Genomic DNA, 24,612 nt, shown 5'->3' on the forward strand with positions numbered 1-24,612 from the left:
GCCAACCAGAGATGCTGGCTCAAAACTCAATAACTGGAGTTTTCATTGGAGGTCCAAGGTCAACTGCCAATGTGCCTGACCTTTAGTCTCCAGGCCATCTGGGGGTCACCCTGAGATCACACAGCCAGAGATCCCCATCGTAAATTAGATTATTTGGTATGGCCCAAATTTCCAGGTAAACAAACACACTCTTCTCAGGCAGGATATCCCAGAGGTTTAGAGGGCATGTCCCAAGAGCCAACAGCAAAGTCCAGACTCTCTTTGAATCTGGTTCAATTCTTTACTACACACAAGATAACACCCAGTGAAGGGACCAGATGACAGGGGAGCCTCCTGATGTGGTATCCTAGGAAGAATACATCATTGATTCTGTGGTTCTGCCAAAAATACGGGGGCCTGACTCTGGACATAGGGTCTACTGATAGCTCCAGGTTGAGAGTCATCTATAGACCGAAAGGTGTGTGTTCTTTTTTTCCCAACAACTTTATTGAGATATAATTCACACACCATCAATTTGACCGTTTAAAGTGTCCAATTCAGTGGTGTTTTTAGTATATACACATATATACTATAGTATACACACATATATATATGTACTCCCCCAGTGGCTCGGCAGTAAAAATGCCTGCAATGCAGGAGACGCAGATGTGGGTTCAGTCCCTGGGTTGGGAAGATCCCCTGGAGGAGGACATGGCAACCCACTCAAGTATTCTTGCCTGGAGGATTCCATGGACAGGGGAGCCTGATGGCTACAGTCCAGTGGGTTGCGAAGAGTTGGACACAACTAGTGACTGAGCATGCAGGCACACGTGTTTGTGTAAGTATCATCATAGGCATTTACGGAACATTTTCATGAGCTCAAAAAGAAATCCCATAGCCTCTAGCTATCATACCACCCCTCCATCCTCTTCCCACCCTAAGCAACCACTCATCTGTCTTCTGTCTCTGTTAAAACTCTATTCTTTAGGACTTCCTTGGAGGTCTAGTGGTTAAGAATCCATCTGCCAATGCAGAGGACATGAGTTTGATCCCTGGTGGGGGAAGATCCCACATGCTGCAAAGCAACTAAACCCTTGAGATGCAGCTACTGAGCCTGAAAGCTGTGATTAGTGAAGCCTGCAAGCCTGGAGCTGATGCTTCACGAGAGAAGCCACCACAATGAGAAGCCCACACACCACAATTAGAGAGTAGCCCACCCTTGCCGTAACTGGAGAGAGCCCACGTGCAGCAACCAAGACGCAGCGCACCAAAAAAAATAAATTAAAAAAAATTTTTTTAACTCTATTCTTTTAAACCATCAGGACCATGAAGGAAAAAAGACTGAGACGTGTTCAGTGTTCTAACTAAAGGGTCAGCTGGAGTCCAAATGGCCCCTGGAGAGTGCCGAGTGGCACCGCCCTAGTATAATGGTGGGTTCACGCAGTGGCAAGTGGGTTTTGTAGGAGGGTGTCCTTGTGTGTGGGATAGTGTCAGGTGAGTGGGTAGCATATTTGTCAACTGCTCAGGGATGATTCAGAAAATAAATCACTATGATGAGTGGAGATCTAGAAAGCAAGGGACCGAGGGCAAACATGATCAAATGTCCACCTTCAGGGAATCCATCTGAAAGAAGGTTCTTTGGTTCTTTGCCATTTTTCTGTAATTCTGAAATTATTTCAAAAGAAATTATGAAAAAGATTTAAATTTTATTTAATTACTTTATGTTATTGAAAAATTTAAAAATCATTAAAATTTTTATTTTTATTTAATTATTAAAAATATTTTTAAAAAATTTGACCACATATTTACCAAATATATTAATATTACTTTTTCTCTCTTTCATTTTTCACATACATTTGCAATCATTGCAAGTTGTATTACTACCATATGGTATTTCTTGTTTACATTTTTTTTAATTTATAGATTTTTTTTTTGGATCAGCTTTAAGTTTCCAGAAAAGTAGACTAGAAAGTTCACAGTTCCCCTTGCAACAATTTCCCCTATTATTAACATCTTGCACTGGGGTGGTACATTTGTTAACAATTGATGAATATGAATATTGATGTATTATTACTTAAGTCTGCAGTTTATAGTAGGGTGGTGTACATTCTATTTTCAGAAAATGTGTGCTGAGTCGCTCAGTCATGTCCTACTCTTTGCCATCCCATGGACTGTAGCCTACCAGGCTCCTCTTTCCATAGAATTTTCTAAGCAAGATTACTAGAATAGGTTGCCATTCCCTCCTCTAGAGAATCTTCCCAACCCAGGGATCAAACCCAAGTTTCTTGCATCTCCTACATTGGCAGGTGGATTCTTTACCACTTCACCACCTGGGAAATCCATTCTATGTGCTTTAACAAATGTATGATGTCATATAGCCACAATTGCGTGATCCTAAGATTAGTTTATTCTTTTTCAATCATAAAAAGAAAGAGAAAGAGAGGGAAAGAGGGAAGAAAAAGGGGAAGGAAGAAAATCTAGGTCAGTCTCCTGGTCTTTCCCCTTCTTGCCTTCGCCCCAGCCATCATCCTCTCCTGCCCGCTGTCAAAAGGCGAGCTCCACAACAGAGGGGAGAGGGGGGTGGTGTGACTTGGTCACACTGCCCATCAGTCGTGTTGCATTCCAGAATACGATCTGGGACAGGCACCCCGGCCCGCCCCTTCCTGAGTCGTCAGTCCCCAGAGGTCCCTCAGCCTAGGACCCCGCTTGGCAGACTCACTATCCATTTTATTTTAGATATGATGCTAAAATCACAAGCAGCAAAAGAAAACAGGTTAAAACTTTCGTGCATCAAAGACTATAAAGAAGGACTTCCCTGGCAGTCCAGTGGTTAAGACTCCACTTGCAATGCAGGGGGCACATGTTTGATGCCTAGTCGGGGAACTAAGATCCCACGTACCATGTAGTGCAGCGTGGGGAGTGAGCTATCAGGAAAGTAAAAAGACAAGACGAAACGGAATGAAATAGCTACAGACAGTATAGCTGATGAGGGATCAGTACCAGAATATATATATATTAAAAAAAAACTCTTATAACTCAGCCTTAAAAGGACAAACAACCTAACTGAAAAATAGGCAAAGGGCTTGAATAGACGTTTCTTCAAAGATGATACAGAAATGACCAATTAGCACATGACAAGTCGCCCTAAATCTCTAGTCATCAAATAAATGAAAATCAGAACCACAACAAGACACCTTCTCCAACCTGTCAGGATGGCTACTACCAAAGCAGCAGAAACTAACAAGTGTCAAGGAGGACATGGGGAAACTGGAATACCTCTGCACTGCTGGTGGGAATTTAAAATCGTGTGGTAGCTGTGAAAAATAGTCTGGCAATTCCTCAATAAGATAAATACAGAATTAGCATATGCTTCAGCAATTCTACTTGTATATACATATATATGGGCTTCCCACGTAGCTCTAGTGGTAAAGAACCCGCCTGCCAATGCAGGAGACAAGAGACGAGGGTTTGATCCCTGGGTTGGGAAAGTTCCCTTGGAGGAGGGCATGGAAACCCACTCCACTATTCTTGCCTGGAGAATCCCCATGGACAGAGGAGCCTGGAGGGGCTATAGTTCATAGGGTCTCAAAGACTGAAGAGATTTAGCATGCATACATATATGTATATATATATGTATGTGTCTCTCTATATATATGTATGTATATAAATATATACCTGAGAGATTTTATAATATGGACTCAGATAATTGTACAAACACAACCACAACAGCACCAGTCACAATTGCCAAAAGGTGGAAACAGCCCAAATGTCCATCAATGAATAATGAAATGATGAATGAATAAACAAAATGTGGTCCATTCATACAATGGAATATTACTCAGCCATAAAAAAGGAATGATGCCCTGACACATGCTACTCCCTGGATGAACTTGAAAAACATCATGCTGAGAGGAGGAAGTCAGACACAAACAGACAGACAGTGTGTGATTCTATTTATGTGAAATATCCAGAACAGACAAATCCACAGAGACACTGTTTATATTATTAGTTATGGATAATTAATCATAATATAGGGTCCTAGGTCCTATATTTGGAGAAGGAAATGGCAGCCCACTCCTGTATTCTTGCCTGGAAAATTCCATGGACCGTGGAGCCTGATGGGCTACAGTCTATGGGGTCGCAAAGAGTCGGACACAACTGAGCAACTTCATGATACTAGGGTCCTAGTATACATTATACTAGGGTCCTCATATCTGCTGCCACCCTTTAACTAAACAGTCTTAGCTTGTTGAGGGGAAAGATGTATTTTATGAACAAACTTCTATAGCACATTTTGTGGGGTGCTTTATTGGCATGACCAATAAAATCTAATATTTTCATGACTTTTGATAGCTATTTGTTGGATGTTAAAAGAGAACTATGGAAAGTTTTGTTCTCTTTGCTGTCACATTAAAATGAAAACATTTTATTAAAAAAAAATTCCCCAGAGACGACAGAAAGCAGATTAGTGGCTTGGAGTGGGGGTGGGGGTGAGGCTGCTGTGGGAGGGGACAAGAAGTAACTGCTCGTGGGCAGGGGTCTCTTTGGAGTGAAGTGTGTGTTAGTCGCTCAGTCGTGTCCGACTCTTGGCCACCCCAGGGACTGTAGCCCGGCAGGCTCCTCTGTCCTTGGGGACTCTCCAGGCAAGAATACTGGAGTGGGTTGCCAAGTCCTCGTCCAGGGGATCTTCCCAACCAAGGGATTGAATCCAGGTCTCCTGCATTGCAGACAGTTTACCATCTGAGCCGCTAGGGAAGCCCTTTATGGGGTGATAGAAATGTCCTAACATGGGCTCTGGTGGGGATTGCCTAGCTCTGGGGATATACTATAAACCATTAAACTGGACCCTTTAAAATGGGTGAATTGTGGACTTTCTTGGTGGTCCAGTGCCTAAGACTCTGCACCCCCAAGGCAGGGACCTGGAGTTCCATCCCTGGTCAGGGAACTAGATCCCACAAGCCACAACTAAAGATCTGCCTGACACAATTAAAAAAAAAAAAAAAACCAACATGCCACAACAAAGATCAAAGATCCCCCATGCCACAGCTAAGACCCGGCACAGCCAAAATAAATAAATACATAAATAAATATTTTTTAAAATTCCATTTTTTAAAAAATGGGTGAAATGTATGAAATCTCTCACTAAAGCAGTTACTCAAGAAAATGAAGCTCCGTATATCCTTCTAATTCTCTGTATATTCATTCTATTAATGTTTGAGAGTTTGATATTGAAATTCCCACTAAAAATCATCAGTTATCTACTTAAAAAAATAATTGCACCATATGAAACCTAGTTCTGTACTTCCAAGACTCCTGGAAATGCGTCATCATGCTTTCATAATTTAAAAAAACAAAAATAAGCCCCAGACATGATCTTCTGCCGGAGTGTGGCTGGCAGGCAGGGTCTGGCGCTGGTGGCCACCCTCTGGCCCTACGTGCCTCTTGGGCAGCAACCTGAAGCCCCAGACAGCGCTGCTGAATTTGCTTTGAAAATTTGGATCTAAAAGTCTATCCTGGCTCTGCGTCCCTGTGCTGGGCATGGCTTCTGTCCACCACCCCTACCACCCCCACCCCTGGCCCCCGCCACGGGAGACTGCAGTTTTTCTCCATCGTGCTGTTCCAAGAGTGACAGGCTGTGCTTGCTTCAGCGGGGAAATAAGCTGAGATTTCAGCATCACTGGAACCTGGACAGGCCACAGGAGATGGTCTGTGCCGAGCAGGAGAGCTGGCTCTGAGCCAGCAGGGCTCCGCAGACCCAGGAGACCCTTAGGAAGTGGAAACCCCAGGGCAGGAGAAGGGATTTCCTCTCTAGCTCCGGTCATGCGTCAGGCAGAGGGTGGGAGACCTCCACTCACAGAGCCTGGGCACCTTTTCCCACCCACACCGCTGGGCACCCTGCCAGGGCGGGGGTGAGGGGGAGTGAGGTAGGCAAGCACACCTTGACCTTGGCAACAGGGACAGATGCCCTGGGGAGGGGGTCATGCTGGAAATTTGATTGCTGGCTGCTTTCAAGATTCAAGGGAAGTTACTGCTAGTGGGTACAGGGGCGGGGTAGTGAAAAAATGTTCTAGAACCAGACAGAGGTGAGAGTTGTACAACATCTTGAATATACTAAATGAAACTGAATTGTTCCCTTTAAAACGGTTACCTTTATGGTGTGTGTGAATCTCATCTCCATAAAAGAAAAGAGAAGGGACTTCCCTGGTGTTCCAGTGGTTAAGAACCCACCACACAGTATTCAGAGAAGGCCAGTTCAGAGATTTTATTTCCTGTGGGTATCCTTTAATAAAGAAGGAAAAGCAGGAAAAATATATCTTTAGAGTACAGGCAAAACAGAAGTATCTGATTAGAAATCATTTTGGAAAAAAAAAAAGTGAAAGTCACTCAGTCGTGCCTGGCAATTCGGAACCCTGCGGACTAGTCCATGGAATTCTCCAGGCCAGAATACTGGAGTGGGTAGCCTTTCCCTTCTCCAGGGGATCTTCCCAACCCAAGGATCAAACCCAGGCCTCCCAATTGCAGGCGGAGTCTTTACCAGCTGAACCACCAAGGAAGCCCAAGAATACTGGAGTGGGTAGCCTATCCCTTCTCCAGCGGATCTTCCTGACCCAAGGAATCGAACCAGGGTCTCCTGCATTGCAGGCGGATTCTTTACCAACCGAGCTATCGAAGAAAAAAAAAATCTGGCCTGCAATGCAGGGGATAAGGGTTCAAACCTTGGTCGGGGAACTAAGAGCTCACATTCTTTGCAGCAGCTAAGCCCACTTGACACAACGACAGTCCATGCACTCTGGTCTCTGTAGCACAATGAAAAATCCCATGTGATGCAAGGAAGAGGTCGCATGCTGCAAACAGGACCCGATGCAGCCAAATCAATGTTTTCTTAAAAGCAGAGAAGAGAAAGAAAGAGAAGAGAGAAAGAAAAAGAGAAAAGAAGAGAAAGAAAAAAAAAATGCATCTTGCTGCTGAGGAACCCAGAACACTCAGCGTGGCCAGGATTTTAGAGGGTCTTGATTTTAAAAGATAAAAAATTCACATTTTGAGATACAGTGAAGTCATTCTGCCTTATGCATAAGTTAACTTGAATTTTATGCTAACTAAACTAGGCTGTTTGTGGCCTATCATAGATATATTGTGTGTGTGCTCAGGTGCTCAGTCGTGTCCGACTCTTTGCGACCCCGTGGACTGTAGCCTGCCAGGCTCCTCTGTCCGTGCGATTCTCCAGACAAGAATACTGGAGTGGAGTGCCATTACCTCCTCCAGGGGACCTTCCCCACCCAGGGACTGAACCCTCATCTCCTTCGTCTCCCGCATTGGCAGGCAGAGTCTTTACCACTAGTGTCTCCTGGGAAGCTCAAATACATTGTACATCTGCTTTATTTATTTAAGGAAAGGCCACGTTGACCAGAAGTAAAGAAAGTCCACAATAGAAAATAAAGATTGAATGCCCCTTCTCCTGGAATGACAATGCTAGTCCTCCTTTGATGATAAGACTCCTTTCCTGGGTGCCAGGCCCTGCTGACTCGCTGTGTACGAGCTAGTCTGTTCTTTATTTTGAGCCACTAAAGAAATGTAACCCTGACTTGTTTAATTTTTTTTTGATGGTTAATAAAGCATTTTTATTAACTAGATAGTTACTGCCATTGGAAGTTACATTGATTTTATTTTATTTTTTTCCATTTATTTCTATTAGTTGGAGGCTAATTACTTTACAATATTGTAGTGGTTTTTGCCATACATTGACATGAATCAGCCATGGATTTACATGTATTCCCCATCCCGATCCCACCTCCCTCTCTACCTGATCCCTCTGGGTCTTCCCAATGCACCAGGCCCAAGCACTTGTCTCATGCATCCAACCTGGGCTGATGATCTGTTTCACCCTAGATAATATACATGTTTCGATGCTGATCTCTCGAAACATCCCACCCTCGCCTTCTCCCACAGAGTCCAAAAGTCTTTGTTTATTGTTTTTTGTTCTCTCAAGATATAAAAACTGTGCTGAAAACCCTACTTCTCCTGAGCAGCTTCTCAGAGTAATCTGGAAAGATGACTTCTGGGCTAGTCCTTAGTCTGGCTCAAATAAAACTCTTTCCTGTTCTTATTATGCACAGAGCAGACGTCCAGTGGAACAAGTGAATTTTGGAGCCAGACGTAAGTTCAAATTCTGACTCTTGCATTTACCAGCTGTGTAACCTGGGAGAAGCTGAGTCTTTTAATTACCTCGGCTGTCAAGTGGAGATCACAACACTTCCTTTCAGACCAATTTGGGGATTAAAACTCAATTTGCAGATTCAACTCACTGGGACCTTGTCTGGCATGCAGAAAGCACTTGATAGAAAGGAATCATGTTCACCCGGTGGAACACAATCCCTGAGGCAATGAAAAGGAAAGACATACTGACACATGGAATGACACGGACAAATCTCAGGATAACAATGCTGATTGAAAGAAGATAAAGAGTACATATTATAAAGTTCTGCTTATAGAAAACTGTAGAAAGTGCAAACTACGGTGACCAAAGTGGCTGCTTGAGAAAGAAGGGGAGGGACAGGCAGGAGGGATTTGGAAGTGTTCTGTTATGTTCTAGTTATTATAATGTAACAAGAAATATATACCTGTTCTTCACCCCCAGTTTCAGGAACACAGCTCCTAAAACCGCTGTTACTTCCTGAGTGATAAAAGCAACAGGAGCATATTCTGTTAAAATATTTGGTTTCAGTCCCCTTTTTGAAATAGAGAAGTGTCTTTTATTGTTTATACTGTTTTCTTTAAAAGAGAATAATGTCAGATTTTTTAAAATTCTGTTTGTATATTTCTGGCTGTGCCGAGTCTTCGTTGCTGTGCACCAGGCTTTCTCTAGTTGTGGGGTGGGGAGCTTTGCTTCTCGTTTCGACGGCTTCTCTAGGTGCGGAGCACAGGCTCTAGGCTTCGGTAGTTACGGCTCTCGGCTCTAGAGCACCGGCTCAGTAGTGTAGTGCTTGGGCTTGGTTGTTCTGTGCGCAGTAGTTGTGGCAGATGGGCTTAATTGCTCTGTGGCATGTGGAATCTCCCCAGACCAGGAATTGAACCCGTGTCCCCTGCATTGGCAGGTGGATCCTTATCCACTGGACCACTAGGGAAATCCTAATAATCCCTTTTCAATCACACCTCAATTTCAGGTACTGAGATGACCTCTGAAAAGCACGTGAGGATGAGGGCTGGTTGCCTGGAAAATGAACCACGTGATTAGAGGGTTGGATCTTTCGGTTCCACCCGCTCTGACCTCCAGGGAGAGCAGAAGGACTGGAGATTGACATTGAATCACTAAAATCCAATGAATAGTCAATCGTGCCTATGTCATGGAGCCTCCATAGAAACCCAGAAGGGCAGGGCTCAGAGAGCTCCTGGGTTGGTGAACAGGTGGAGGTGCTGGAAGGGTGACGTGTCTGGAGAGAGCATGGAAGCGCCACGCACCTTCCCGCAAACCTGGCCCTGTGCGTCTCCTCTGTCTGGCTGTCCCTGAGTCTTGTACTTTATTAGAAACAAACAAACAAATGAAAAAACAGTAACAACAAGGAATATTCTTTCCTGAGTTCTATGAGCCATTCTAGCAAACTGCTGAAGCCAAGAAAGGGATCTTTGAAATCCATGATGTATAACTGGTCTTTCAGAAGTCCTAGAGGCCTGGCCTTGGCCCTGGCATGGAAAATGGGGACAGTCTTGTGGGACTGACTGCTTTTCTGTGGGGCTTACACTAACTCCAGGGCATTAGTGTTGAATCATACTGAGGACAGGCTGGTGGTGGCCAAGGGGAAGGGGGTGGGGGGTGGTGTGGAACAGGAGGCTGAAGTTAGCAGATGAAAGCTTTTTTTAAAAATATGCATTTATTTATTTCGCTGCACCAGATCTCAGTTGTGGCATGCAGGGTCTTCTATTTTTTTTTTTCAGTTGCATCATGTGGGATCTAGTTCCCCGATCAGAGATCGAATCTGGGCCCCCTGAATTGGAAGCATGATATCTTAGCCACTGGATCACCAGGGAGGTCCTGGATGTAAACTTGCATTTATAAGATGGATAAACAATAAAGTCCTACTCGACAGCACAGGGAACTATGTTCAATATCCTATGATAAACCGTAATGGAAAAGAATGTTTTAAAATGTGTGTATGTTCCCTGTAGGCTCAGCAGTAAAGAATCTGCCTGCAGAAACACAGGTTTGATCCGTTTGCTGGGAAGAACCCCTGGAGAAGGAAATGGCAATCCATTCCAGTATTCTTGCCTGAACAATCCCATGGACAGAGGATCCTGGTGGGCTACAGCCCAGAGGGTCACAGAGAGTCAGACACAACTGAGTGAGCACACACATATGTTTAACTGAACAACTTAGCTGTACAGTAGTAGTTAACACAACATTGTAAATCAACTCTACCTCAATAAAGATACAATAAATAAAAACACAGCTTACTTCTTTAAAAATAACAGCAAAAGAAAAAGAATTGTTAGTGCGGAAAACCCGTATGTTTGGTGTCAGAAGTGCTGTGTGAATAGAGGACAGAAAACGGGAGTTTTCTTTTAGGTCCTCAGGGACTTTGAGGGGTGATGGTTGTGTTCACTATCTTGACTGTGGTTACAGTTCCATGGGCCGGTGTATGTATCAACACTTGGCTAGTTAAGGGCTTCCCTGTTTGTCCAGCGGTAAAGAATCCGCCTGCCAGTGCAGGAGACACGATTTGATCATGACTTGGTCCAGGAAGATCCCACTCGCTGTGGGGCCACTGAGCCCATGCACCTCAACTACTGAGCCTGTGTTCTCGAGCCTGGGAGCCGCAGCCAGTGAGCCCGCATGCCCTAGAGAAGCCACCGCAGTGAGAAGCCCGTGCACCACAGCCAGAGAGTAAACCCCACTCATGACAGCTAGAGAAAAGTCCTCGAAGCAACAAAGATCCAGTGCAGCAAAAAAAAAAAAATTAAAATTTTAAATGGCTAATTAAAAAAACAACAACAGCTAAATACTTCACATACGTGCCATATGTCAGGTATACCTCAAACAATCTGCTTATAAAAATAGAAACATACTTTTTCAGATGTTTAGAACGCACATAATTTTATTTGTTGCTGTTTCATTTCCTGCTTAAGTTTTTAAAATTATTCTCATACAATTTTTAAAGGTCATACTCTGTTTAGTGATTAGAAAATGTTAGCTATATTCTGTTACATTTTTAAAACAGGGAACACTTCCCTGGTGGGCCGGTAGTTAAGACTCTACACTTCTACCACACTTCTACTACAGGTGGCGTGGGTTTGATTCCTGGCCAGGGAACTAAGATCCCACATGCTGCACAGCCACAGTCAAAAATAAAAATTAAAAATACATTAAAAACGGAGATGCAGGAGAATGGGATGCAGGGCCAAGACTTTGCAAGGAAGCAGAAGCATCTCAGAGCTAGCAGGACAAAGGGGTCAGCAGTGTACATTTGGACTCTGTCCACTTTGGGTTTGGGAGAATCCAGCTGTCCCAGATGCTCCTCTGAGCACAGAAATGTCACACAGGGTCCTGTCGACAGGAAGGAGCTCCTGCCCACTCCAAGTAGCATGAGGAAATGGTGAGGGGACGTGTCCAGTTGCCATCTTGGGGTGGAGGGACCCAGAGATAAAGCCAGGCTCCTCTCCTGGCCCAACAGGGTCCATCCCATCTTCCCAGAGCTGGGAGCGCGGTGGCGGGCAGGCAGTCCCCAGGCAGGCCACATCTGGCCCATCAGTTCTCAGGTCAGCTGTGGCAGAATCCATGTGGCCTTGAGGGCCTGCAGGGATGTCACCTGCACTTCTGAGCACCCATTGCAGCCTCACTGCTCCCGACTTGACAGCAGGAACATCTGGTTGGATGGCCCCAGAATCACTTCCTGGAAACCCCAGTTTGCCGGGTTTTCATCTTCAGAGCAAAAGACACACCCTTCATCATCATCAGACGCTAGACAATCTCCCTTGGGGCCTGAACACAGCCGCATTGTCACTGGGATAGACCCCTGGCATCCCCCTGCAGGCCACCTGTGTCGGGGGGGCCCATACTGATGCAATGTCTATACCTCTGCAGCTCCTTCTCACCTTTCACGTACTCTGCAGGAGCTTTAGCATTGTTGTGGGTTCATTAACAAGATGGTACCAGTCAGGCTCGCTCACCCCACATTCTCACACACTCTCGCGCTCTGTTTTGTAAACAATGACTTTGCACGATAATGCCGGGGCTGGGATCACTTATAGCATGGCACACGCGTGGCACAGGGTACTCGCTTGGTCACGAGCTACTTTGTGTGGTATGCCTGTATGCACTTCACCATGAAAGCGCTGGCTGCTGCTGCACTGGGCTTGCAACATCATGGTTGTGTTATATGAGGTTATGTTATGACTATGTGACAGCTACATTATGGTTATGTTAGGGCTTCCCTTGTAGCTCAGTTGGTAAAGAATCTGCCTGCAATGCAGGAGACCCGGGTTCGATTCCTAGGTTGGGAAGATTCCCTGGAGAAGGAAATGGCAACCCACTCCAGTATTCTTGCCTGGAGAATCCCGTGGACAGAGGAGCCTGGCGGGCTACAGTCCACGGGGTTGCAAGAGTCGGACACGACTTAGTGACTAAGCCACCACAACCATGGTTATGTTACGGCTGCTGCGTCAGCCAGGAGAGAGGCTGTGTTATGGCTGCCGTGCTGTATCTGCCATCCCTACGCTCCTCACGTCCCCTTCCAGTCTCTTAGTTTGTGCCTTGCCTACCCTGGCTTCAGCGAATAGTGTGACCATCAAGACAATGGGCATCATGAACAGGATCAGCAATACAGTTGCTAAGGCCCTCCTGGGGGACACCCCCAACCGGGTGACCATGCCTCCACATGAGTCCCTGTAACATGGGCTGTGCTCACCCGCCCACCTGACCTGGGGGCTGTCTACACCCATTTACATCACCCAGGGCCATACATCTTTAGGAAGACCGCCATGCGAGGAGCTGAGGGTACCACCTGCAGCCCTTCTTACCAGCACCAGAGCCCTCGGCATGGCCCAAGGTCAGACTCTTCTAGGCACCGGCATCTAGGTGGTCGGCACCTTTGTCTGTCCCCTGGACTTCGACCTGGGCTTAGTCATTCATTCTTGGAAGCTCCTGAGAAGTGAGAGCAGGAACCCACCTCAGATGGCATCCCTGCTCTGAAGTTTGATGGAGGCGAAAACTGAGGGCCAGACTATTCAGCCCCACCTGGGCATCCTGGCTGGTTCCCTCTTCTGGGCAAACAGGCTGGAAATAAAAGTGCCACTGTGAATGCCCTGGCCCTGCCAGTCAGACTGTTTCTGTCCCGGGGAAGATGCCAGCTCAGTGCCAGGAATGTTCTGGACACACCCTGGGCCAGGAAGGAACTAAAGAGTCACCAGGCCACCAGCAGTTCCAAGTACCCACTCCTCGGTGGGTGAACTCACCTCACTGTGCCGGAGACTGAGTCTGTAGCGGGCAGAGCCTGAGATAGCCCCTGGGCCAACAGCACCTCTGATGCAATCGCCAGTTGGGGGGACAGAGACACGGCCATTTGGGTGAAGTGGGCAGGTGCAGACAGCTTCCAGATGAGGTAGACGGGGTAGACAGTCCCCAGGTGAGGTGGACAGGGGTAGACAGCCCCCAGGTGAGATGGGCAGAGGTAGACAGTCCCTAAGTGAGGTTAGACCGTCCCAGATGTGGTGAATATGTGCAGACAGTCCCTAGGTAAGGTAACTGATCCTTCCCATTCTTCCCTTCTCTCATCAAGTACTGTGGACCCCACTTACCAGGCCAGAGAGCCAAGTGTTCAAAGATGCACCAGGTTAATCCAGCTTTCAGCAGCTCACAATATTTAGGAAGATCTGTCTTGACAGGTGAGTTCCGAACCTCGGAGAGCGGAGCTCACATCCCAGGGCACCGGTGGGGACCAAACCCAGCTATAAAGCCAGCCCAAGCCCAGCGTGGAGTCCGTGGTCTGAAGAGGACACCCCTTTCCTGTGGTGCGGTGGTGGCTTCCCGGGTTTGACACAGGCAGCCTGGGAGCAGGACGGACCAGCTCCCCAGTGGGCCGCTTTTCAGGAAACAGTTCATTGCTCTTTCGTGGAAACCTTCTGAGGCTCCCTCAGCATCCTGGCTCCCAAAGCCCGTGGCCCACCCGACCCTGCACACTCAGCCTCCCACTGCCCCGAGAGCCAGATGGCTCATGCTCGCCTCCCGCAGCTGGTCCCGCCGCTCCCGCCTCGTCTCCAGGGGGTTTCAGCTACAGGGTTAGGCCTTGCCCTGAGGCTGCCTCTGTGCGCTTGCCTCCTAAGTTGCTTCAGTTGTGTCTGACTCTTTGCGACCCCAAGGACTGTAGCCTGCCAGGCTTCTCTGTCCACAAAAGTCTCCAGGCAAGAAAACTTGAATGGGTTGCCATGCCCTCCACCAGGGGATCGTCCCAATCTGGGGGTCGAACTCACTTCTCCTGCATTGGCAGGCGGCTTCTTTACCACTAGCGCCCCCTGGGAAGGCCCTGCTACCTCTATATAGAAATATAATTCACATCCTAGAAAGTTCACCCAACAGGAGAGCTACATTAAAAGAATGAAATTAGAACATTCTCTAACATAAAAACAAACTCAAAATGGATTAAAGACCTAAATGTAAGACCAGATACTACAAAACTCCTAGAGGAAAATATAGGCACAACAGTGTTTGACATAGATTGCAGCAAGATCTTTTGGGGCCCGGCTCCTAGAGTAATGGGAATGAAAACAAACATAAACAAAGGGGACCTAATTAAACTTAAAAGCTTTTGCACAACAAAGGAATCCATAAACAAAATGAAAAGACAACTGACAGAATGAGAGAAAATATTTGCAAATGATGTGACCAACAAAGGACTGATCTTCAAAATACACAAACAGCTCATCAGTTCAGTTCAGTCGCTCAGTCATCTCTGACTCTTTGCAACCCCATGGACTGCAGCACACCAGGCCTCCCTGTCCATCACCAACTCCCAGAGCTTGCTCAAACTCATGTCCATCGAGTTGGTGATGCCATCCCACCATCTCATCCTCTGTCATCCCTTTTTCCTCTTGCCTTCAGTCTTTCCCAGCATCAGGGTCTTTTATAATGAGTCAGCTCTTTACATCAGGTGGCCAAAGTATTGGGGCTTCAGCTTCAGCATCATTCCTTCCAGTGAATATTCAGGACTGATTTCCTTTAATTGACTGGTTTGGTCTCCTTGCAGTCCAAGGGACTCTCAAGAGTCTTCTCCAAAACCACAGGTAAAAAGCATCAATGCTTCATCACTCAGCTTTCTTTATGGTCCAACTCTCACATCCATACATGACTGCTGGAAAAACCATTGCTTTGACTATATATAGGGTCCTTTGTTGGCAAAACAATGTTTCTGCTTTTTAATACATTGTCTAGGTTTCTCATAGCTTTACTTCCAAGGAGCAAGCCTCTTTTAATTTCATGGCTTCAATCACCATCTGCAGTGATTTTGGAACCCAAGAAATAAAATCTGTCACTGTTTCCATTGTATCCCCATCTATTTGCCATGAAGTGAAGGGACCAGATGCCATGATCTTTGTTTTTTGAATGTTGAGTTTTAAGCCAGCTTTTTCACTCTCTTCTTTCACCTTCATCAAGAGGCTCTTTAGTTCCTTTTTACTTTCTTCCATAAGGGTGGTGTCATCTGCATATCTGAGGTTATTGATATTTCTCCCAGCAGTCTTGATTCCAGCTTGTGCTTCATCCAGCCTGTCATTTTGCATGATGTACTCTGCATATGAGTTAAATAAGCAGGGTGACGATATACAGCCTTGATGTACTCCTTTCCCAATTTGGAACCAGTTTGTTGTTTCACGTCAGGTTCTAACAGTTGCTTCTTGACCTGCATACAGATTTCTCAGGAGGCAGGTAAGGTGGTCTTGTATTCATCTCTTGAAGAATTTTCCACAGTTTGTTGTGATCCACACAGTCAAATCCACACAACTGCAGCAAGATCTTTTGGGGCCCGTCTCCCAGAGTAATGGAAATGAATACAAACATAAACAAACGGGACCAAATTAAACTTAAAAGCTTTTGCACAACAAAGGAATCCATAAACAAAATGAAAAGACAACCGACAGAATGAGAAAAAATGTTTGCAAATGATGTGACCAACAAGGGATTGATCTGCAAAACACACAAACAGCTCATCAGTTCAGTTCAGTCACTCAGTCATCTCTGACTCTTTGTGATCCCGTGGACTGCAGCATGCCAGGTTTCCCTGTCCATCAAAGGCTTTAGTGTAGTTGGTGAAGCAGAAGTAAATGTTTTTCTGGAACTCTCTTGGTTTTTCAATGATCCAGCGGATGTTGGCAATTTGATCTCTGGCTTATCTGCCTTTTCTAAAGCCAGCTTGAACATCTGGAAGTGCTCAGTTCATATACTGTTGAAGCCTGGCTTAGAGAATTTTGAGCATTACTTTGCTAGAGTGTGAGATGAGTGCAATTGTGCAGTAGTTTGAGTGTTCTTTGGCATTGCCTTTCTTTGGGATTGGAATGAAAACTGACCTTTCCCAGTCCTGTGGCCACTTCTGAGTTTTTTCAAATTTGCTTGCATACTGAGTGCAGCACTTTAACAGCATCATCTTTTAGGATTTGAAATAGCTCAGCTGGAATTCTGTCACATCCACTAGCTTTGTTCATAGTGATGCTTTCTAAGGCCCACTTGACTTCACACTCTAGGATGTCTGGCTCTAGTTGAATGATCACACCATCATTATCTGGGTCATGAAGATCTTTTTTGTATAGTTCTTCTGTGTATTCTTGCCACCTCTTCTTAATATCTTCCACTTTTGTTAGGTCCATATCATTTCTGTCCTTTATTGTGCCCATCTTTGCATGAAATGTTCCCTTCTTAACTCTTAACTTTCTTGAAGAGATCTCTAGTCTTTCCCATTCTATTTTTTTCCCTTATTTCTTTGCATTGACCACTTAGGAAGGCTTTCTTTTCTATCCTTGCTTTTTTTTGAAACTCTGCATTCACATGGATACATCTTTCCTTTTCTCCTTTGCCTTTCACTTCTTTTCTCAGCTATTTGTAAGGCCTCCTCAGACAACTATTTTGCCTTTTTGCATTTCTTTTTCTTGGGGAAGATTTTGATCACCACCTGCTGTACAATGTCATGAACATCCATCCATTTTTCTTCAGGCACTCTGTCTTTCAGATCTAGTCCCTTGAATCTATTTGTCACTTCCACTGTATATTCGTAAGGGGTTTGATTTAGGTCATACCTGAATGGTCTAGTGGCTTTCCCTACTTTCTTCAATTTAAGTCTGAATTTGGCAATAAGGAGTTCATGATCTGAGCCACAATCAGCTCCTGGTCTTTTTTTTTTGCTGACATATAGAGCTTCTCCATCTTCGGCTGCAAAGAATATAATCATTCTGATTTTGGTATTGACCATCTGGTGATTCCATGTGTAGAGTCATGTCTTGTGTTGTTGGAAGAGGGTGTTTGCTATGAGCAGTGCATTCTCTTGGCAAAGCTCTATTAGCCTTTGCCTTCCTTCATTTTGCACTCCAAGGCCAAATTTCCTGTTAATCCAGGGATCTTTGACTTCCTACTTTTGCATTCCAGTCCCCTATGATGAAAAGGACATCTTTTTTGATGTTAGTTCTAGGTCTTGTAGGTCTTCATAGAACCGTTCAACTTCAGCTTCTTCAACATTAATGGTTGGGGCATAGACTTAGATTACTGTGATATTGAATGGTTTGCCTTGGAAATGAACAGAGATCATTCTCTCGTTTTTGAGATTGCACCCAAGTACTGCATTTCAGACTCCTTTGTTGAATATAAGGGCTACACCATTTCTTCTAAGGGATTCTTGCCCACAGTAGTAGGTATAATGGTTATCTGAATTAAATTTGCCCATTCCGGTCCATTTTAGTTCACTGATTCCTAAAATGCTGATGTTCATTCTTGCCATCTCCTGTGTGACCACTTCCAATTTACCTTGATTCATGGACCTAATATTCCAGGGTCCTACAAAATATTGTTCTTTACAACATTGGACTTTACTTCCATCACCCGTCACTTCCACAACTGGGTATTGTTTTCACTCTGACTCAGCCTCTTCATTCTTTCTGGAACTATTTCTCTGCTCTTCTCCAGTAGCATATTGGGTATCCACTGACCTGGGGAGTTCATCTTTCAGTGTCATATCTTTTTCCCTTTTCATACAAACCAATCAAAAATTGGGCAAAAAAAAAAAAAAATGGGCAGAAGATCTAAATAGACATTTCTCCAAAAAAGACATACAGATGGCCAAAAGGCACATGAAAAGATGCTTGACATGGCTACTTATTATAGAAATACAAATCAAAACCACAGTGAGTTATCACCTCACACTGATCAGAAAGGACAGCTTCACAAAATCTACCAATAATAAATGCTGGAGATGCTGGAGAAGAAAAGGAACACTCCACTCTATTGGTAGGAATGTAAATCGGCACCCCCTATGGAGAACAGTATGAGGCCCCTTAAAAAACTAAAGGTAGAGCTACATACGATCTAGCAATCCCATTCCTTGGCACATGTCTGTAGAAAACCACAATTTCAAAAGATACATGCACTCCAATGTTCACATTAGCAGTATTTCCAATAGCCAAGACATGGAAGCAACCGAAATGTCCATCAACTGATGAATGGGCAAAGAAGATATGGTATAGTTATGCAACGGAGTATTGCTCAACCATAGAAAAGAGTGAAATAATGTCACTTGCCACAATATGGATGGATCTAGAGATTATCATACTAAATGACATCAGGCAAAGACAAGTATCATAGCATATTGCTTACATGTGGAATCTTTTAAAAATGATACAGGACTTCCCTGGTGGTCTATTGATGCAGAACCCACCTGCCAATGCAGGGGACATGGATCTGATCCCCAGTCCAGAAAGATTTCACATGCCACAGGGCAACTAAGCCCTCATGCCACGAACTTCTGAGCCTGTGCTCCAGAGCAAGAATAACTGAAGGCCGAGTGCCTAGAGCCCGTGTCCCACGCCAGAGAAGGCCCCACAGTGAGGAGCCCGGGCACCAGCCCACTCTCGTCACAGCTAGTGAAAGACTGCCAGCAGCAAGGAAGACCCAAAAACCAATAAACAAAAATTTTAAAAATGGTACAAATAAACTGATGTACAAAACAGAAATACAGTAGATTCACAGACATAGAAAGCAAACCTATAGTTACTAAAGGGGAAAGGGAAGAGGGAGCTTGGGATTAACATATACACACTGCTGTATATAAAATAGATAACCAACAAGTACATACTGTGTGGTACAGGGAAGTATACTCAATATTTTGTAATAATCTATAAAGGGAAAGAACCTGAAAAAAAAAAAAGAAAAAGATGCACGTGTGTATGTAAAACTGAATCACTCTGCTATACACCTAACACAACATTGTGAATCTGCTACACTTCAACAAAAATAAACCTTTTTAATTAAACTTTTTATTTTGTATTGGAGTATATCCGATTAATGGGCTTCCCCTGTGGTTTAACTGGTAAAGAATACGCCTGCAACGCGGGAGACCTGGATTCGATCCCTGGGTTGGGAAGATCCCCTGGAGAAGGGAACGGCTACCCATTCCAGTATTCTGGCCTGGGGAATTCCATGGACTGTATAGTCCATGGGGTCGCAAAGAGTGGGACATGACTGAGCACACACATATAGCCGAGTAACAATGTTGCAATAGTTTCAGGTGGGCAGCCAAGGGACTCATCCATCCCTACACATTTATCCACTCTCCCCCAAATCTCCTCCCATCCAGGCTGCCACATAACATTGAGCAGAGCTCCTTGTGCTATCCAGTAGGTCCTTGTTGGTTATCCACTTTATTTATTTTTTAATCTTTTTATTTTGTATTGGGGTACAGCTGATTAACAATGTGATAGTTTCAGGCGGATGGCAAAGGGACCCGGCCATACATATACATGCATCCATTCTCCCCCAAACTCCCCTCCCATCCAGGTTGCCACATGACATTGAGCAGAGTTCCATGTGCTATAGAGGAGGTCCTTGTAATAAAATTTTTTTAAAGAGGAAGCTCACTCATTCCAAATGTACAACTCAATGGTTTTTTTGTATTTTACAGAGTTATGCAGTCATCGCCTTAACCTACTTTCAGGACATCTCCATCATCTCAAAAGAAGACCTCTGTCCCTGTCATTCATTCTCCAATTCCACTACAGCCCCTGGCAACCACTAATCTGCTGTCTCTATAGAGTTGCCTGCTCTGAGTATTTCCTGTAAATGGAATCACGCAACTCGTGGGCTCTGGGATCTGGCTTCTCTCACTCAGCATCATATTATCAAGGTTCCTTTCTGAGGTACCCTTCACAGCTTATCTGAGTTGGTGGAGTAAGCCAACCGTGGTTCTGCTGAGGACCCCAAGGGGCCCCACAGTCTCTGACATAAAAAAAAAAGACTATCACCATCAATAAGAGCATTAATAATAATAATGGTTGGAGCTTCCCTTGCAGTCCAGTGGTTAAGCTACCACCCTCCCTCTGCAGGGCACACAGGGTTCAATCCCTGCTCAGGGAACTAAGATCCCGTTTGCGGTATGCTGCAGCCAATCAATAAATACTAAAACCTTCCTAAATAATAATAACAATGGGAGGCCTTTGTGACTGTGGTTGAACCTCACATACCGGTTATGAATCACGTCCTTTTTCTTTCTTCTCATAACCGCTTTGAGTGAGGACAAGTTATCCCCAGTCCTCAGATGAGGAGGCCATATCCGGGAGACCCTGACAGCCCAGTGTCAGAACCAGGATCCCACCACCCGCCTCCCTCCTTCCCCCACACCCCTCAGCAACATGTCTCTCTTCAGCTGCCTGCCCACACGCTCAGCTTGGAAGGCTGTTCGCAGCAGCCTTTCATGGCCAATCTCTTCCTGGGAGTGTGGAGGCATGCAACCCTCTGTACTCACAAGGGAGAAGGAAATGGCAGCCCACTCCAGTATTCTTGCCTGGGAGCTCCCATGGACAGAGGAGCCTCGAGAGCTACAGTCCATGGGGTTGCAAAGACTGAGCGACTAGGCACATACTTGCAAGGATTCCCCGGGGTGGCAACCTTGAGTCTGGGCACAAGGCAAAGAATTTGACTCTTTTGTTCTTATCAGAAAAAAAAAGATAAAGAAGGAGGTATTTTTCAGTGGGATGTACCAATCCGTGAGCCTCTTAATTTATTTTATAATCCTCGACTGGTGTTAGTGCGTGGACTAAACTCTGCATCTCATGTCGTAGCTTAAGTCAGCTGCTGATCATTCACTATACCATAATAGCATAGTCAGTTCCTAACTTAAATCTATACTGCTTCCATTAAGACACAAATTTCTAAGAGAAAAATCTCTTTTTTACAGTGAAACCATAAAGGATCTGTTTTATAATATTGAGATTAATTTACTGTTATGAAAATTTCATCAGTAAAAAAAAAGTAAGTGCTGGGACTTCTCTGGTGGCCTAGTGATTAAGAATCTGCCTTGCAATGCACGGGACAGGGGTTCAGCCGCTGGTGGGGGAACTAAGATCCCACATGCCCACATGCTGCACTTAACCCCCATGTGACACAGCAAAGACCCTGCATGCCTAAACTAAGACCTGATGCAGTCAAATAAATAAATAGTCAGTGCCATGAAAATCAGAGGGAAAAAGAGCTTGGCCACTGTGAGTGAGTTGAAGTGTGTCCCCCGGCCAAAATTTATATCCTAGTCCTAATTCTTGTCCTGGAATCCGTGAACATGGTCTTCTTTGGAAATAGGGTCTTTGGTCTCAGGTGTCACCTGGATGCCTCCCTGTCAAAGGAGATGCAGGAAGACAGGAGAAGCAGAGACATTGCTCGGGGCCGTGGGGCAGGAGGTGGAAAAGCGTCATAGGAAAGTGCTCATGAACAAAGATCAGGATGTGACCCAAATCACTTTTCCCCTGTGTGACTTCCCTCTGGTGATTCGATCACTGGCAGTTAAAAAGGACAGCACATAAACGACCCTGATGCTGGGAAAGATTGAGGGCAGAAGGACAAGAGGGCGACAGAGGATGAGCTGGTTGGATGGCATCACTGACTCAATGGACATGAGTTTGAGCAAACTCCGGGAGATAATGAAGCACAGGGAAGCCTGGTGTGCTATAGTTCACGGGGTCGAAAAGAGTCAGACACGACTTAGCAACTGAACAACAACAGATTCAAAGGTCATCATGTAATTTGACAAGTCATTTTGCATAAAATATCTTCAGAATTCTTGAAGACATGTCCTGCTCTGCTTTGGAATTGCAGAATCATTGCAAATTGCTTTGGCTCAGGCACTGCTGGGGCCCCCCTTGCACCTCCACAGATCTGCGCCCCCACCCCGTTCGTCCCTAACGCCAAATCTGCGCACGTTGATCCCCACGGCCTCGTGTTCCCGGGCCTCTCAAGGCAGCTCTGGGAGGCAGATGCAGAGGCGGCCGTGTGACTGCACAAATTGCTGGCGCGTGGCCAAGTCAGCTCTGGACCCAAAGGCCAGAAGCTTCTAGCTCTTCGGGGGCAAATGTGGTGCTGACAGGAAAATGTTTGTTTGGCTTGTAAGTTGAGCTGGCCCACTGTGGAAGGGATGATAAAGATGGAAACCCATGTGGTCATGATGTGGTCAAGGCTCTGAACTTGGCTTTGATGGGCAACGCCACAGGCGTGATCCTAAGGGGGCTCAGCAGAGAGTTGACGGACGTGACCTGCGACCCTTTCCCTTTCTGAAATCATCAGACATCTGCTGAGTGAGCTGTTTGGGAACTGGTCCCAGGCCAATGTCATGGAGGGAGCAGAGTGTGGGGCGGGGGTGGTGGGTGGGGGGGGCAGATAATCTCCAGGGCCCTTTTCATCAGGAACACACATGAGTCATTTTTAATCAATCAAAAAGAGGAAACGAGACCAAATGCAGTTAATGAAGACTCGAGTACCACGCTGTGAAGAACTTCCAGGAGTTGGACAGGCAACAGTGAAACCTTGGAGACAGCTTAAAGGGCCATCAGGAGGGAGGATGGTTAAGTAATTAAGGTCCCCACCACACAATGCGATATCAGCAAGTTGATAAAAAACAGCAAAGGAAAGCTACGTATGCTGACATGGAAAGATACGTGACATAGGGTTCAATGCAAGAAAAACCTGCGAAACAGTCTGTATTTGTTTCCTATGCCTGCTGTAACAAATTACCACCAGTCTGGCGGCCTAAAATCACACACACTTATTCTCTTACAGTCTTGGAGACTGGAAATCTGAAAACAGTGTCTTCAGGCTAAGTCAAGGTATGAGCAGGGGCTGAGTCCTTAGAAAGACTCAAGGGGAGAATCTTTGTCCTTGACTTTCTGAGCCTCTTAGGCTGCCTGTGTTTCTGGCCATTTGAACCCTTCCCAGATCGCTTCCAACTCTTGCTTCTCACATCTTCTATTTCTGTGGGAGACTACCCTCTGCTTCCCTCTGATAAGGATACTTGCCTGTGATTACCTTTAGGACATACCTGCAAATCTAGAATTATCTCACCATCATCGCAAAATCTTTAACATAATCACACTGGAAAGTCCATTTCATCATAAACCTGATATTTACAGGTTCTGAGGATTAGGGCATAAACATCTCTGCAATGAGGGAAAATGTTATTCAGCCTTGAGGGTGGTGGAAATTGTGTTCTGGTTCTATGGATGTATCATAGTTTATTATGCGTCATAACATAAGGTATCACTCAGGGATCGAGGCGGGAAACAGTAGTCACTTGAGGTCTTTTAACAGAAAGGGCTTTAATACAGGAAATTCACAATGGCTTGACTCTGCAATTGGAGCATGAAATCGGCCACAGACAATACATAAATGAAAGAGAGTGGTTGTGTGCCAATAAAACTTTATTTATAAAAACAGGCTGCAGGCTAGATTTGGCCCTGGGGGCTTTAGTCTGCCATCTCTGGGTGATATCACAGCAGACGGCGCAAGCAAATGGCATAGTCCTCACTCCTCTGCTCCAAACCCCCTGAAGGCTCCTGGTCTGGCCATAGTACTCTTGCCCAGGGTCTTTGCACTGGCTGTTCCCTCTACCTGGAACATACTTCACCTGGATACTCCCATGGCAAAACTCACCACCTACTCAGTAACAGATACAATTGCTGTTCTGATTCCTTGATCTCCTCACCCTTGTTGTTGTTATTGTTGTTTTTACCTTTTCCCAATATGATCAGCTCTGCGTATCTGAGGATGTGGGACCCACCAATAAAAAGGGCTTACTGTACTACACCATTTTATATAAGGGACTTGAGCATCCGCAGATTTTGGTACCCGTGGTGGTCCTAAAACCAATCCCTCTTGGATACTGAGGGACAACTGTGCAGGAATACTTCATTTTATTGTACTTTGAAGATATTGCACAAGATTTTTCACAGATTGGAGGTCTGTGGCCACTTCGCGTCAAGCAAGTCTACTGAAGCCATTTTTCCAACAGCATTTGCTCACTTCATGTTCTGTGTTGAGTTGCTCAGTCATGCCCAACTCTTTGCGACCCCATGGACTGTAGCCCACCAGGATCCTCTGTCCATGGGATTCTCCAGGCAAAAGTACTGGAGTGGGCT

At 45.3% G+C, this 24,612-nt stretch overlaps 1 long non-coding RNA gene across 2 annotated transcripts in view; it reads left to right on the forward strand.

The window, feature by feature from the left end:
• Positions 1 to 24,612, forward strand: part of LOC122440689 — a 45,738-nt gene that overhangs the window by 11,852 nt on the left and 9,274 nt on the right. Inside the window, exon 3 of one of the 2 annotated variants that reach the window (XR_006269143.1) lies at positions 10,141 to 10,200. The exons of the other annotated variant lie outside the window; for it this stretch is intronic. This is a non-coding gene — a long non-coding RNA (uncharacterized LOC122440689). Of the gene's footprint in view, positions 1 to 10,140; positions 10,201 to 24,612 lie in introns of those variants that run through there. 2 annotated transcript variants of the gene reach the window in all.

The sequence above is a fragment of the Cervus canadensis genome, chromosome 4, assembly GCF_019320065.1.
Source record: "Cervus canadensis isolate Bull #8, Minnesota chromosome 4, ASM1932006v1, whole genome shotgun sequence".
NCBI lineage: Eukaryota > Metazoa > Chordata > Mammalia > Artiodactyla > Cervidae > Cervus > Cervus canadensis.